This window comes from Anopheles marshallii (genome assembly GCF_943734725.1).
Source record: "Anopheles marshallii chromosome X unlocalized genomic scaffold, idAnoMarsDA_429_01 X_unloc_51, whole genome shotgun sequence".
Classification (NCBI taxonomy): Eukaryota; Metazoa; Arthropoda; class Insecta; order Diptera; family Culicidae; genus Anopheles; species Anopheles marshallii.
This window is the reverse complement of record NW_026525900.1, coordinates 65001-70392: the sequence shown is the minus strand read 5'-3', so window position 1 is coordinate 70392 and position 5392 is coordinate 65001.

The window sequence follows — 5392 nt, the reverse complement described above, 5'->3', positions numbered from 1 at the left end:
CCATACATATTTTCCTTATGTGGAATTTTTCAGTGTAAAATAAGGTTTCTCCAATCGATCGCGGGTTTCACTTTTCATCATTTGCTAGGTCTAACTATGATGTTTTGAGTGGTCCCGCAAAAATTTTTTCTTGGACCGGGCCTTCCTTCCCGGCCCTGTCGGTGTGTTCTGCAGTAGGGTGCTCCATACAAATTTTGCTTATGTGGAATTTTTCAGTGTAAAATAAGGTTTCTCCAATCGATCGCGGGTTTCACTTTTCATCATTTGCTAGGTCTAACTATGATGTTTTGAGTGGTCCCGCAAAAATTTTTTCTTGGACCGGGCCTTCCTTCCCGGCCCTGTCGGTGTGTTCTGCAGTAGGGTGCTCCATACAAATTTTGCTTATGTGGAATTTTTCAGTGTAAAATAAGGTTTCTCCAATCGATCGCGGGTTTCACTTTTCATCATTTGCTAGGTCTAACTATGATGTTTTGAGTGGTCCCGCAAAAATTTTTTCTTGGACCGGGCCTTCCTTCCCGGCCCTGTCGGTGTGCTCTGCAGTAGGGTGCTCCATACAAATTTTCCTTATGTGGAATTTTTCAGTGTAAAATAAGGTTTCTCCAATCGATCGCGGGTTTCACTTTTCATCATTTGCTAGGTCTAACTATGATGTTTTGAGTGGTCCCGCAAAAATTTTTTCTTGGACCGGGCCTTCCTTCCCGGCCCTGTCGGTGTGCTCTGCAGTAGGGTGCTCCATACATATTTTCCTTATGTGGAATTTTTCAGTGTAAAATAAGGTTTCTCCAATCGATCGCGGGTTTCACTTTTCATCATTTGCTAGGTCTAACTATGATGTTTTGAGTGGTCCCGCAAAAATTTTTTCTTGGACCGGGCCTTCCTTCCCGGCCCTGTCGGTGTGTTCTGCAGTAGGGTGCTCCATACAAATTTTGCTTATGTGGAATTTTTCAGTGTAAAATAAGGTTTCTCCAATCGATCGCGGGTTTCACTTTTCATCATTTGCTAGGTCTAACTATGATGTTTTGAGTGGTCCCGCAAAAATTTTTTCTTGGACCGGGCCTTCCTTCCCGGCCCTGTCGGTGTGCTCTGCAGTAGGGTGCTCCATACAAATTTTCCTTATGTGGAATTTTTCAGTGTAAAATAAGGTTTCTCCAATCGATCGCGGGTTTCACTTTTCATCATTTGCTAGGTCTAACTATGATGTTTTGAGTGGTCCCGCAAAAATTTTTTCTTGGACCGGGCCTTCCTTCCCGGCCCTGTCGGTGTGCTCTGCAGTAGGGTGCTCCATACAAATTTTCCTTATGTGGAATTTTTCAGTGTAAAATAAGGTTTCTCCAATCGATCGCGGGTTTCACTTTTCATCATTTGCTAGGTCTAACTATGATGTTTTGAGTGGTCCCGCAAAAATTTTTTCTCTTGGCCAGTCGACCCTTTCGTCCATGTCGGTGTGTTCTGCAGTAGGGTGCTCCATACAAATTTTCCTTATGTGGAATTTTTCAGTGTAAAATAAGGTTTCTCCAATCGATCGCGGGTTTCACTTTTCATCATTTGCTAGGTCTAACTATGATGTTTTGAGTGGTCCCGCAAAAATTTTTTCTCTTAGCCAGTCAACCCTTTCGTCCATGTCGGTGTGTTCTGCAGTAGGGTGCTCCATACAAATTTTCCTTATGTGGAATTTTTCAGTGTAAAATAAGGTTTCTCCAATCGATCGCGGGTTTCACTTTTCATCATTTGCTAGGTCTAACTATGATGTTTTGAGTGGTCCCGCAAAAATTTTTTCTTGGACCGGGCCTTCCTTCCCGGCCCTGTCGGTGTGCTCTGCAGTAGGGTGCTCCATACAAATTTTCCTTATGTGGAATTTTTCAGTGTAAAATAAGGTTTCTCCAATCGATCGCGGGTTTCACTTTTCATCATTTGCTAGGTCTAACTATGATGTTTTGAGTGGTCCCGCAAAAATTTTTTCTTGGACCGGGCCTTCCTTCCCGGCCCTGTCGGTGTGCTCTGCAGTAGGGTGCTCCATACAAATTTTCCTTATGTGGAATTTTTCAGTGTAAAATAAGGTTTCTCCAATCGATCGCGGGTTTCACTTTTCATCATTTGCTAGGTCTAACTATGATGTTTTGAGTGGTCCCGCAAAAATTTTTTCTTGGACCGGGCCTTCCTTCCCGGCCCTGTCGGTGTGCTCTGCAGTAGGGTGCTCCATACAAATTTTCCTTATGTGGAATTTTTCAGTGTAAAATAAGGTTTCTCCAATCGATCGCGGGTTTCACTTTTCATCATTTGCTAGGTCTAACTATGATGTTTTGAGTGGTCCCGCAAAAATTTTTTCTTGGACCGGGCCTTCCTTCCCGGCCCTGTCGGTGTGCTCTGCAGTAGGGTGCTCCATACATATTTTCCTTATGTGGAATTTTTCAGTGTAAAATAAGGTTTCTCCAATCGATCGCGGGTTTCACTTTTCATCATTTGCTAGGTCTAACTATGATGTTTTGAGTGGTCCCGCAAAAATTTTTTCTTGGACCGGGCCTTCCTTCCCGGCCCTGTCGGTGTGCTCTGCAGTAGGGTGCTCCATACATATTTTCCTTATGTGGAATTTTTCAGTGTAAAATAAGGTTTCTCCAATCGATCGCGGGTTTCACTTTTCATCATTTGCTAGGTCTAACTATGATGTTTTGAGTGGTCCCGCAAAAATTTTTTCTTGGACCGGGCCTTCCTTCCCGGCCCTGTCGGTGTGTTCTGCAGTAGGGTGCTCCATACAAATTTTGCTTATGTGGAATTTTTCAGTGTAAAATAAGGTTTCTCCAATCGATCGCGGGTTTCACTTTTCATCATTTGCTAGGTCTAACTATGATGTTTTGAGTGGTCCCGCAAAAATTTTTTCTTGGACCGGGCCTTCCTTCCCGGCCCTGTCGGTGTGCTCTGCAGTAGGGTGCTCCATACAAATTTTCCTTATGTGGAATTTTTCAGTGTAAAATAAGGTTTCTCCAATCGATCGCGGGTTTCACTTTTCATCATTTGCTAGGTCTAACTATGATGTTTTGAGTGGTCCCGCAAAAATTTTTTCTTGGACCGGGCCTTCCTTCCCGGCCCTGTCGGTGTGTTCTGCAGTAGGGTTCTCCATACATATTTTTCTTATGTGGAATTTTTCAGTGTAAAATAAGGTTTCTCCAATCGATCGCGGGTTTCACTTTTCATCATTTGCTAGGTCTAACTATGATGTTTTGAGTGGTCCCGCAAAAATTTTTTCTTGGACCGGGCCTTCCTTCCCGGCCCTGTCGGTGTGTTCTGCAGTAGGGTGCTCCATACAAATTTTGCTTATGTGGAATTTTTCAGTGTAAAATAAGGTTTCTCCAATCGATCGCGGGTTTCACTTTTCATCATTTGCTAGGTCTAACTATGATGTTTTGAGTGGTCCCGCAAAAATTTTTTCTTGGACCGGGCCTTCCTTCCCGGCCCTGTCGGTGTGCTCTGCAGTAGGGTGCTCCATACAAATTTTCCTTATGTGGAATTTTTCAGTGTAAAATAAGGTTTCTCCAATCGATCGCGGGTTTCACTTTTCATCATTTGCTAGGTCTAACTATGATGTTTTGAGTGGTCCCGCAAAAATTTTTTCTTGGACCGGGCCTTCCTTCCCGGCCCTGTCGGTGTGCTCTGCAGTAGGGTGCTCCATACAAATTTTCCTTATGTGGAATTTTTCAGTGTAAAATAAGGTTTCTCCAATCGATCGCGGGTTTCACTTTTCATCATTTGCTAGGTCTAACTATGATGTTTTGAGTGGTCCCGCAAAAATTTTTTCTTGGACCGGGCCTTCCTTCCCGGCCCTGTCGGTGTGCTCTGCAGTAGGGTGCTCCATACAAATTTTCCTTATGTGGAATTTTTCAGTGTAAAATAAGGTTTCTCCAATCGATCGCGGGTTTCACTTTTCATCATTTGCTAGGTCTAACTATGATGTTTTGAGTGGTCCCGCAAAAATTTTTTCTTGGACCGGGCCTTCCTTCCCGGCCCTGTCGGTGTGCTCTGCAGTAGGGTGCTCCATACATATTTTCCTTATGTGGAATTTTTCAGTGTAAAATAAGGTTTCTCCAATCGATCGCGGGTTTCACTTTTCATCATTTGCTAGGTCTAACTATGATGTTTTGAGTGGTCCCGCAAAAATTTTTTCTTGGACCGGGCCTTCCTTCCCGGCCCTGTCGGTGTGTTCTGCAGTAGGGTGCTCCATACAAATTTTGCTTATGTGGAATTTTTCAGTGTAAAATAAGGTTTCTCCAATCGATCGCGGGTTTCACTTTTCATCATTTGCTAGGTCTAACTATGATGTTTTGAGTGGTCCCGCAAAAATTTTTTCTTGGACCGGGCCTTCCTTCCCGGCCCTGTCGGTGTGCTCTGCAGTAGGGTGCTCCATACAAATTTTCCTTATGTGGAATTTTTCAGTGTAAAATAAGGTTTCTCCAATCGATCGCGGGTTTCACTTTTCATCATTTGCTAGGTCTAACTATGATGTTTTGAGTGGTCCCGCAAAAATTTTTTCTTGGACCGGGCCTTCCTTCCCGGCCCTGTCGGTGTGTTCTGCAGTAGGGTGCTCCATACAAATTTTGCTTATGTGGAATTTTTCAGTGTAAAATAAGGTTTCTCCAATCGATCGCGGGTTTCACTTTTCATCATTTGCTAGGTCTAACTATGATGTTTTGAGTGGTCCCGCAAAAATTTTTTCTTGGACCGGGCCTTCCTTCCCGGCCCTGTCGGTGTGTTCTGCAGTAGGGTGCTCCATACAAATTTTGCTTATGTGGAATTTTTCAGTGTAAAATAAGGTTTCTCCAATCGATCGCGGGTTTCACTTTACATCATTTGCTAGGTCTAACTATGATGTTTTGAGTGGTCCCGCAAAAATTTTTTCTTGGACCGGGCCTTCCTTCCCGGCCCTGTCGGTGTGTTCTGCAGTAGGGTGCTCCATACAAATTTTGCTTATGTGGAATTTTTCAGTGTAAAATAAGGTTTCTCCAATCGATCGCGGGTTTCACTTTTCATCATTTGCTAGGTCTAACTATGATGTTTTGAGTGGTCCCGCAAAAATTTTTTCTTGGACCGGGCCTTCCTTCCCGGCCCTGTCGGTGTGCTCTGCAGTAGGGTGCTCCATACATATTTTCCTTATGTGGAATTTTTCAGTGTAAAATAAGGTTTCTCCAATCGATCGCGGGTTTCACTTTTCATCATTTGCTAGGTCTAACTATGATGTTTTGAGTGGTCCCGCAAAAATTTTTTCTTGGACCGGGCCTTCCTTCCCGGCCCTGTCGGTGTGTTCTGCAGTAGGGTGCTCCATACAAATTTTGCTTATGTGGAATTTTTCAGTGTAAAATAAGGTTTCTCCAATCGATCGCGGGTTTCACTTTTCATCATTTGC